The sequence below is a fragment of the Megascapheus bottae genome, chromosome 11 (assembly GCF_031878675.1).
Source record: "Megascapheus bottae isolate mThoBot1 chromosome 11, mThoBot2.hap1, whole genome shotgun sequence".
Classification (NCBI taxonomy): domain Eukaryota; kingdom Metazoa; phylum Chordata; class Mammalia; order Rodentia; family Geomyidae; genus Megascapheus; species Megascapheus bottae.
This window is the reverse complement of record NC_143519.1, coordinates 34,991,144-35,003,291: the sequence shown is the minus strand read 5'-3', so window position 1 is coordinate 35,003,291 and position 12,148 is coordinate 34,991,144.

Genomic DNA, 12,148 nt, shown 5'->3' with positions numbered 1-12,148 from the left:
ACAAGCTTTATCTTTGGTCATTCTTCAGACAGGGTTTGAACCTTTGTCTGGGGCAGACTTTGAACTGCAATCCCCCAATTATATTGTCCACATTGCTGTGAAAATAGGTATGTGTCAACATGTCACACTTGTTTTAGAGATGGAGTTTTGTTAACTTGTAGATTGGAGTTGCCTCAATCGGTAAATCATCTCAATCTTAGCTTTCCAAGTAGTTGGTATTGCAGGTGTCTCCCACCACATCAAGTCAACAAGTTTTAGAGACATATATTGTAGATATTAAGCATTATAGGACTATGGGAATGGTGAGGAAATCAGGGATTGAAACGGATAATTTAAAATAAGTCATCATCCAGTCTAAGAGCAGCTCCATCCTGTAGGCATTTCTCCTTTCTATTCCTACTATTTGAATAACTTTCCAAAAGTTCTGGTTTCCGATCCTGAGTTCAAACTTACTTACAATCATATAGTTACCAAAGATTGTGGAATATGTAATTCTATTTAACCAGTTATAAGCCAGAATTTTAAGGGAGAATATGTTCCCCTAATACTAAATTAGTTTCCATCTCTGTAGACAAGAAAAACTAAAATAGAATGACTACTAGCACAAACTTTGGAGTCCAGAATGTTCACAGAAAGTTAATTTTAGTGATGTCAGAAATAGGAAGTGAAGCTCCTCCGAGGAGATGCTTAGCCATGACAACTTCCATATCGTCATTTTGATGGTACATGTTTGGAAGATAGTAGACATTACTATGTCTACTAACAGAATTAAAGTATTATAGGTTTCTTTAGAGTACTGTTTCCATTTGTAGCCATATAGCCTAGAAAAAGGGTTGGGAAACTGTAAAGCTCTATTTGAGAGTGCATTATTTGTAGGATGGTTTACAACAGGAGGAACTTAAAAACAACTGTATGTGACTTCAATGTGGGATTATTTTAAACAATAGTAATTTGATTGCTATTAAATATACTAAGCATAAAATATATAATTTTAATAGAATATTATTGAATAATGACAATGATGGCAATGGTTAGTATACAAATACAATAATGGAGTTATTTATGAGTGGGAAGTATTCAGCTAATATTTGTTGATTTTCATTATTTTTAAATGCAGTGACTATGACATGCATTTAAAAGCACTTTTTTCCTTCAGTCTACACTATACTTAAAAGACAAATATGGCAATCTTTCAAACATTAAGCATTGATTTTTCAGAACTTTCCAAAAACTGACTGTGCAAGTAATTATTCTAAAAAACTACAAACACTAGCAAAGCTGTGCTTTTTGGAAAAAGTCTGAATATACAGCTGAAAAATACTAATGCAATTTAACAGCAATATTTTAATGAAACAAAGAATGGAATTATACTTTCAAGCATACTGAAATAGTTTCAAGATAATCCTTTTCCTAGAAATACCTCACTTCCTTTCAATAAAAGACCATAGCTAGAGGAAGCTCATTGTTGCTGCTTTATTCTTCCTTCTGCCTTTAGCTTTGATTCTAAGGACAGTGTACCTTTTTTCATCTTGCTATAGATATGACTCTGCATAAATAACTTAGGAAAGGTCTCTCTCTATGCAGGAAATGATATGGTAAGGAAACAAAAAAAGAAGGTTCTTCTTTTCTATATAATTTTTCCTCTATGAATCTGTGATCTGACCCTGAGTTTTATTATGAATCCCAAGTTGCCAACCAACTTTCTCTTTTGTGAGTTGTAATCCCTGGCTTTTGCTTTGTTAGAGGCAAAGATATTTTAACTATAAAAGCTTCTTCTTATATGCTCAACACTGCCATATGTCTTTGTCTTCTTTCAACTCTTTCCACTGAATAAAAGGACTTTGAGAGTGAGGAAAGTGTCAGCATTGTGGACAAATATTTACTTGGACTTGATTGAAGGTCAAGCTATGTAATTTACATTAGTTAAATATTGAAGAGCCATAAGCACATAACCTACTAAAAGAGAAGAATGCAAGTATGAAAATAATTCTTTTTCACAAATCCCCATGTAAATGCCTAAACAACAAACAATGGTAATTCAGAAAGTACTGCACACCATAGCAACGGGGGCATGGTTGAACTTTCTTTAATCCTGAGGACTAGCTAGCTCACTTTGGTGTGAGAGCAGTGGACCACAAGCTTTGATGAATAAAAGGAGAAAAGCTTATTGTTTCACGGTTATATGCTCTCATTCCAATATTACGCAGTTATCATGCTATGGAGGATTCCTCCATGGAACTTTCTAGTTCCCCGTGGTTTATTGGCAATTCTTGGTCCTCCTTGATTTGAAGGTATAGCATTTCAGTCGCTGCCTTCATCATCACATGATAGTCACCTCTTGCCTGCTAAAGTCTCCTCTTCTAAAGAATGACTTCATCTTTTTAAACTCTTCATAGTAGAAAAACCTTGTGAAGGGTGGCACGGTGGCTCATGCCTGTTATCCTAGTTACTCAGGAGGCTGAGATCTGAGGATCAAGGTTCAAAGCCAGTCGGGGCACAAAAGGACCCGAGACTCTTATCTCCAATTAAACTCTAGAAAATGGAAAGTGGGTTTTTGCTCAAGGGAGGTAGCCTTGAGCTGAAGAGCTCAGGGACAGGCCGAGTTCAAGCCTCATGACCCACAAAAGAAAAGAAAAACCTTGTGAAGTAGGGACCTGCACAGAAGCTGTCACTTAAAGGTAGTGTGACAATGAACAAAGTTCCTGTGTACACTTTCTGTGGCTGACCTGCTTTTATTTGTGACCTGTTTTTATTTGAAACCTCACCTTATAATCTGTCTCTCCATCTCACTCTGCCTCAATTAAAATGGTTTCTGATATTAAGACAATGTTTGGTCATTATATTTGTACTTTTTCCCATTTATTATTTTCTAATGGCTGACTAAGCAAAGCATTGTCAATTCAGTGACTTCTGAACAACATTTATTCTCCCCAAATCTTAGGGAAGCTAAACCATCTAGGATGAAAGCACAGAATAACTCATTGTCTGGTGAGAGCTGATTTTCTAGTTCTTTGGTGTCTTTCTTCCTGTTGTGTCTTCAAATTGTATAAAAAGAAGCTGTTCTCAAAGACAACAAGATTTCTGAGGTCTTGAAAGAATCTTACTCACCCAGCTCACGGATGCTGAGGATTCTTTTTAAAAAGAGACTTGGGGAGAAACATTAAGCGCATAGCAATGTGTCCTTATTTTATTTACCAAAGTTTAGAAGGGTAAACGTACCTAAGGAACAAAATTTTATAAATAATATGTTTAAAACTGGAACCATGATTCAACAATTAACTAATGACTTCAGACAGCCCTTTGTGGGGAGCTGCGAGGGCCGCGCCTTAAAGATGGCGCTGGTTTCCGCCTTCCGCCATCCCGAGGGCGAGTGCTCTCTGTGAAAAACAACTCCTTATATGGCTAAGCTTTAGCTTCTGGCTTGCTTCCGCGTAGTTGGCCCTATCGGCATCTCCCACGTGGCTTTTCAGGATTGGCCAGGCGGAGGTCTTATAAGACCGGGGATAGTCCTGGGGGGGGGGGGGGGGGGGAGGAGAAGGAAGAAGGAGAAAGGAAGAAGCTTGTTAAGGGTTCCTGAATAAACCACTTGGAGAAGAATCCTGCGTCACGTCTTCCTTGCTGGTCGAGGCGGAAGCGACAGCCCTTAAATTTACCTCATGTATTATCTTAATTTTCATTGTACCCTTGTTACCAAAAAATCATTATTTTATACAATCATATAGTTATGATCACACTGTGGTATATATGGTTTATTTTCTCATCTTCCCTCAAAAATTCATATTAGAATTTGAATTCTGGGGGCCAGGAGTTTGGTCTAGTGGTAGAGTTCTTGCCTATATATGTACCACATACATAGTAAAAGCCAGAAATGGTACTGTGCCTCAAGTGACAGAGTGCTAGCCTCAGGAAAAAGACCAAGGACAGTGCTCAGGCTCTGAATTCAAGTCCCAGGACTGGCAAAAAAAAATTGAATTCTGAATATGATAATTTTGGAGGAAGAATTTGAGGCTATAACTAAACTTTCATTAATAAGATTGGTACACCATAAGTTCTACCTTGGCCTTTGCACTAGGCGAGGGAAGAATGAGAGAAATCAGATTGTAGCCTTCTTTAGGTTCTGAATCTTCCAACAACTTAATTTCGCATGTCCCAGCCTATTTGATTATGAGTGAAGGTTCTGATGGTTGTAAGTTACCCAGACAATAATATTTTACTATAAGCACCCAAATAAGTCAAAGCAAGAACACATCGGATATTCTGACTCAGTTTAGTAAAATCTCAGCATTTATCTGGTATCATCTTTAATATTGTCACTGAAAATGTTATTAATCTATTCATTAACAAGTCACATAATTGATTTGTATTTGAAAGGAAGGGAAAAGCATTAGGACAAAGAATTTTCTTCCAGATGATCACCTAAGAATGCATACTAAAACCCAGACTTCTTTCTAGAGTCTAGAGATACTGCTCTTCCATCATTTTATAATATACCTACCTGTCAGCAATACTTGGCAGTCTCTCTATGTTACATCTCCTTTAAGCCAACTTTCTGAGTTTTAGTTTCAGTTATATTCACTATTTCAGTAAGTTCCTTGCTAGGTATTTCTTACTTTTTTGATGTAGCTCGATCCTTTTGTCTGACCTTGTTTTAGAAGTAGTTGCTTAAAAGCTATGCGCTTCCATTCCATTTATCGCTAACATTTTTTTTTTCTTATAACAAAACTCAGCTAAAATCTTCTCCTCTGGGACATCATTCTTTGTGACAAGTAAGGCAAGCTCCCAAGCAAAGTTCTGTGTATTCTTCCACAAGGCCTTTCTACAGTGTGACCCCAATGCAGCCAAAGTCCAAGGACTTGCTGATCCTCTGCTCAGTTCCCTCAAGCTCTGCTTCAGGTCCCTTGGGTGAGGGTATTACTGGTGTCTCCTCAGTGTACTCTTTCGTTGGCCACTGTTCTTAACTAAGAAGACTCCATTACCTTTTGGCTGAACTTCAGAATTTGGTTTCACCTCAGTGACAGTTGTTTCTGACATGGAATACACTTACCTTGACTATGTTTTTTTGAGCAATTGTTTTGTTAATATGACAACATGGGATCAACAGAGGTTGAAACATATGAAATTGCAGCAATGTTTAAACAAAAACTGTCAAATTCTTTGATTAGATTCATCTTAGGGATTTATTCTAAATTCCACCCCTGGAATCACATTTTCCTTTTATATCCCAGCATTTTGGGGGAAGTGGGTTTGAGATTTCAATTATGGTATAAGATCATTTATTTTGGGCTGTCTTATTGAGGAAGTTACTTACTTATAGGGGAAATATTAGTGCACACATGTTCAAGATAAAGGGATAAACAGGAAGGGGGAGTGTTTTCCTTTTCAAATCTGGGCTATAATTTCTGAATCTGAAAAGATAAGAGATTTACTCAACATTTCATTACATGTTTGAAATACAAATACACTGACTTTAAACCACATTTTGCCTATCCTATTATTCTACATTTTGATTTTTTTGTGTAAGTAATGGAAATATAAGGAGACATACATTCTATATTCTAATAGCACTTGTGACACATGGTCACTTCAAGTTAATGATCTAAATATGATTTCTTCTGAGGCAAGGGGAAGGGTATTCATCACAAACATTTTATGTTGTGCAATCGAATTTCAAAGTTAATTGTCTTGTTTAACAAATGATCAGTGAAGTCTAGAAGCTTTTACAAAAATATATATTACACACAGAGTGATAAAGGTTTATCTCAGTGGTAGAATCCCAGACTCATAAGCATAAGGTTTACTGAATTTAAACACCAGTATCAACAAAAATAAAATATTTAGATTTAGTTTCCTTGTTTGTAAAAAAAATTTGAATGAACAATAGCAAATGGACAGTAACAATAAACCTTAAAGTTTACAAATAACATAACCATTTTACCTATGGGCTTTATTTCAACATTTATAAACTTTGAGAAATTTAAATGAATGATTAATTATTAGCAATTATAGAAAATGTCCACCATCATTAAATAAAGCAAACAAAAACCAACTAAAATGTAGGTTCCTATTTATTTTTTTATTGCCAGTTCTGGGGCTTGAGCTCAGGGCCTGCGTACTGTGCTTGCACATTCTTAAGGCTCAAGGCTTCCCCTTGAGCCACAGAAACACTTGTGGCTTTTTTCTGAATTTGTGGTACCAAGGAATTCAGAATTTTGTGTATGCACTCTTACCAGTAGGCCAAATTCCCAGCCCAGGATTCCCCCCAACTCCACACCTGCCTGTCATGGGGCTTGAGCTCTAGGCCTTGGCACTGTCCCTGAACTCTTCAGTTCAAGTCCACCAACTTACTTCTTGAGCCACAGTCGCACTTCCCATTTTCTAGTGATCAATTGGAGATAAGAGTCTCACTGACTTTAGTGCCAGGGCTGGCTTTGCACCAGGATCCTCAGATCTCAGCCTCATGAGTAGCTAGGATTACAGGCATGAGCCACCATGCCGAGCCGTGGTTCTTCATTGTTAATGGTAAATTTTCTAACAACTTTGCATTTATTTAATATCCAGGACATCTAATGAACTGAAGTTTTGTTCAGTCAACAGCTCATTCAGAGTTTTGTTTATTTTCAAACACTTATCCATAATGCCAGAAGGTGCCATCAACTCTGAAAGTAGATAGCAGCAAGGATTTTTATACCCCACACTGGTTTTCTCACTAGAGCAAGCTGCATTCCCTTTTACAACACCAGGTCTCATGAGCACACACACAAAAAATGAAAGTTTCAGGAGTGGAACAAGGAAGAGTTATCAGTGAATACCAAGGAAATATGTAAATCAGAAAATATTCAACACTGCATGATTTTTATTTCATTGATTTCTTTTTAAGTAGCAAAAATCCTTCAAAATAGTGTCAGGGTCATTTTTAAAGTAAAAGTAATCCAGTTAAAATATATTATAAAATCCCAAAGATTTATAATATTTCCTATTTATTTATCAACCTATCTAAAATGTATTATATTAATCATATATGGATCCTGTGGGGCCTTCTAGCTGGTGGTGTAGAGGCCCAGGTTGCTAAGTGTGCTCCTGTGACTCTGCCCAAAGGCACATGAGCAGTAGGGGGCCAGAGGGCCCTGGCTGCTTCCAGCTGGAGCAGGAGCTCCCGGATACTCCCTGCAAGTGGGATGTGTCTCAGTATACCATTGGCTGATGGTATGATGTGGTAGCCACCGCTTGATCTGTATTAAAGCGAGCATGTTTTTTAAAGTCTGATCTGTACCTGAAGTCTGGTCTCCGGAGCCTATGTTCCCGGGATTATTCATGGACTCTGTCGCCATTTTACCCCCATCCTAGATATCCAAGAAAGACCCCGACAGTATCCCATTTATAATACATAAATAATCAAATTAAAAGTAAATAATCATAGATAAATGTACATATGAAATGGTCATATATACATATACCTTATATATGTACTAGATTTGCATATACATGCTTACAGATCTATAAGTAGACATTTATATATATGTGTGTAAAAATACTTAGTATATAACCAAAAACCTAATGGTATTACATTGTATGATGTATTATGCAAATTTATCTTGTGGTTTTTTCTAAAAATCATGTATTTAGATAAAAATACTAATCCTACATTTGAAAATTTTTATTTAGAACAACTATCTCTGTCTGAGAAAATAAAATTACCAAAGTACACCCACTTGAAAATATCAGTCAAGTATCAGTTCTGAGGTGTTAACTCATCAAAAAAAGCAAATCCACCTAAACATGAACAGGATGTTTTGAAGGGAATTTTTATTAGTATTTACATATTTGACAATAATGCCCTTTCCTTTCGGCTTTATAGCTGAGTAGAGCAAAAGATGAATTCTGCTACAGGTGATCCATAATTCATACAAATTCATTTTTTAAAGAACTGAGCCCGAGCAGTTATTAATTATTAGAAGATTTACAGTACATTTAAGAATGATACATAGCCATGACTGCTGGAAGAGAATGGATGGTATCCAAATAGCATGGAAGGAAGTGCTGCATTTATACATAAGGAAAGAAGATTTAATTTCATCATCATTATTGCCATTTCTAATAGCAATAGGACTCCACAGCAGCCATCATAATTATTGTCATTGGCTGGGAGGTTACGGGAGGGCAAGCACATTTTTATAGATTAATAATCTCTTGAGGTCATGGAGTACCAAATATGTTTCTTCTCTGTTGGGGGGAAAGGGGAGGAGAAGGATCTGGCTCTGATTAAATCTGAGCAGCCTGGGTTTCTGTGAGAACATCTTAACAAGGAAATGAGATTGAACTGCTTGAAAACTCATCCAGTTCAACTACACTATGTATTGTTTGGTGGCAGTGAAATCTTAATTAGCATTTGCCTCCTGTTAAATGAGTCAAGTTGTAAAAGACAGTGAAAGATAAGTACTTTTTCTGAGATGTTAGTTTTTTTTTTACCTGATATTTTCAGAAGAAGAACACTAGCCATACATTGCCCCTTAATTAAAAAATAATAATGATAAATAAAAATAAGACACCTCCTGAGTACTACTTGTATCCCTACCTATTGAAGGGACTGAGATCTGAAGATCAGGGTGCAAAGCTAGCCTGGGCATGAAGTTTATAAGTCTCTTATTACCAATAAAATATCATGCAAACCAGAATAGAGTTTTGGCTCACAGACTTGAGCAAAACCTGAGGGAAAATGCCCATTTCCTCTGTTCAAGTCCCAATGCTGGCACAAAAAACAATAACATACACATAAACATATAACTTATTTGACATTGCCTTACAGCCTCATGAGTTTTTCCCTCTTTACCTTCAAAACTTATTTTAGGTTTGGCTAATCAGCATAACTTCTATTAAAATACATGTTTCCAGGACATGGAAAAGAAATCAGTGGGAATCCCTAGCCAAGACCCCTCGTCTCTGTTCACAGTAGAGAAAAAGACAATTTTCAACAGAAAATGTTAACTGAAAAATGAATTCTGTTCATAACTCCATGACCCCATGAAGATGATTTTATAATGCCCATTATACTTGAGAATGATGTACCTTCATTTTAAACTATGGATATACAAATACTAATTCTTCTGAAACTGTAATTATGTTTTTTTTTAATTTAATTTTGGTGTCACGGTGATGTACAGAGTGGTTATAGTCTCGTACATAAGGGAGTGAGTACATTTCTCATTGAAACGGGGATTTTATTCCAGCCTACACCAAACTTTGCAGTGGAATTTGGACTTACTCTTAATTCATTTGTATGATTAATATTTATTAGAAATATATTGAGAGTTCAAGATCAATTGCACCATCAGGGGACATACACAAGATCTTTGGGGGAAGATGGAAAATACTTCATTCTTATGAAAAAAATAAATACAAATTTGTTTTCCAAAAGACAATTCCATTCATTTTTTCAAATTTTTGTATTAGAACCATTTCTTTCTCCAAGTCTTTATTAAATTAACTAGTTATGGTTATCCATAGTTTTTCAATATTTATATTTTATCATTTTCTTCTCTTTTATGTAAATGTACTTTTGGAATTTCTTCATCTACTGTATGTAGTACATGCTTAGTAGAAGCAGGAATGGCAGTTGGCAAAACTGCTGCAAATGAAAACTTCATCTCCACTAAAAGAGGATATAGACTTTATTTACTCTAGAATAATAGAACATCACTTACAATCACTTTTGTGGTTTATTTTTAGTAGACTTGGAATATCCATGAGTCTCTGCTCTTTTCTGTATGGTAAGTTTTGTTTTTCAGACAGCAAAAAAGACATAGATCATTCTTAACATAAATCTTACTAGGAGAAAGAATTGAAATGGGAGTACATAGTTAAGAAAGAACTGGGCAGTATACAAATTTCAAACCCAAAATGGTTGTAATGCAGAAAATGTAAGTTTACTCTGAAATATTTTTATTTTCACTTCTTTGTCACCCTTTGAGTAAACTCAATGAAACTTGTATAAAACAATAAGCCAATGACTAGATACAACTCTCATGGTTGCTCTTGGCTAACAGCCACTCAAGGTTTTTCAGTTAAAATTCTGAAAATAATCATCTCAGAGAATGTGGTTTGATGTAATCTATCACATGTTTTCATTTCCCTAATAGATTTTAATTGGATAAACTGATTGGCCACCTATGAATGATATTCTTGCTTGACAGAGAATCTCCAAATTTTCACCCACAGTGCATTTTTATTTTGTAATACAGGAAACTTCATAACATATATACTTTTTTTAAAGTGAAACTTAAGCCTTTTTGTAAAATGGTTTAATAGCAAAAAAATAGTTGCAGTACAACTCATGCTTGTGAAATATGTAATAGTTTTAAAGTCCCTTCTACTGCATTATTAATTTTGACTTTAAAGTAGCTTATTGATGAGCCAATTAGCATCTGCTTCAATGTGAGAAACTTGAGGGTAAGAAACCATAGACTCAGATTTGGAAATAAGGATATTTCTATGATATCATATGTATATTTGTAAAATATGTTTGTATGTGTGTGTGATTTATAGTTTAGATAAGACAAGAAGCAGAAACTTAAACTTTCCTAAAAACCTGGGTCATATGGTATCCTATTAAAGGTCATCTTTTTGGTTAATTAAGTTTACTAATCACATCCATGGTGATTATTTATTTTTGTAATCCCAATATTTGAGAAAAATGTTTTATGCAAAGTTTCTTTCCTTATTGAATTTGTTAATTTTTATTCATAGAGAGTTTTTCCTTTATAATTCACTCCTTGAACTTAACAATAAATTTGTGAAATAATTGACCTCCTACATAAAAATCCTTAAAGAATGCCAGTCTAGTATTTCCTTTTGCTTTGTTTACTTTAGAATAATAGGACACCACTTATAATCACTTTCATAGTTAATTTTTAGTAGACTTCAGAATATCCATGAGTCTTTCTGTACACTTGACTTCTATAGTTTTTTCAATATCTTTTTTCCCTTTTTTCATATACTTTTATTGTAATTTATAGAAGGGTTACATTTTATTCACCAGATAGAAGGTGCATTACTTCACAAACATTGATACCCTTTCTGATATCTTGGTCCCCATTTCCCTCCCCTCACCCTCGCCCCTCATCTTGTTTTCCCCCTTACCTATCCTATTTCAAATAAACAAATAAGCATATATACACTATATCAGATAAGAAGGTAAAATACTGTAACAATATGAGATAACCAAGGGACAGCAAAAGAGATGAGAGATAACCTAGTACATTAAGGGCAGCAGTCACTCATTATATGGCTTTTGTTTCTATATCCTGGAGGTCCTTTCATTTAATGTCATACTATATGGCCTTATGTATCTAGGTTGTGTTTTATTGTAAATCTCTGCTAGGAGAGCCCAAAGTTTGTACTGATTATGAAAAATGAGGGGAACCATTGAGCCTATGTTCCTTTGAGTCTGGCTTACTTCACTTAATATGATTTTTTTTCTAAGTCTCTCCATTTCCTTACAAATGGGGCAATGCCATTCTTTCTGACAGCAGCATAGAATTCCATTGTGTATAAATACCACATCTTGTTGATCCACTCATCAATTGAGGGGCATCTGGGTTGGTTCCATATCTTTGCTGTGGTAAATAGTGCTGCAATGAACATTGTTGTGCTAGTGGCTTTAGTATGTCCTTGTTTCTGGACAATTGGGTAAATGCCAAGTAGTGGAATTGCTGGGTCATAGGGGAGCTCTATGTTTAGTCTTTTGAGGAACTGCCATACTGCCATAGTGTTTGAATGAAACCCATCAGCAGTGTAGTAGTGATCCCTCCTGGCCACATCCCTGCCAGCATCTGTTATTAGATTTCTTGATCCTGGCCATTCTAACTGGAGTGAGGTGGAATCTTAGAGTTGTTTTGATTTGAATTTTTTATGATGAGAGATGTCGAGCATTTCTTCATGTGTCTATAGGCCATTTTTATTTCTTCTTCAGAGAAGACTCTCTTTAAGTCTTTGGCCCATCTTTTAATGGGATGGTTGTTTCTTTGGAGATTATTAACTCCTCTCTTTCTCCTCTTTGTCAGAATTGGATGAATCCATCATTAGACTATTATTATAAATCAGTATACTCTCTTATGTGTGTGTATATATATATATATATTTATGCGTATGTATG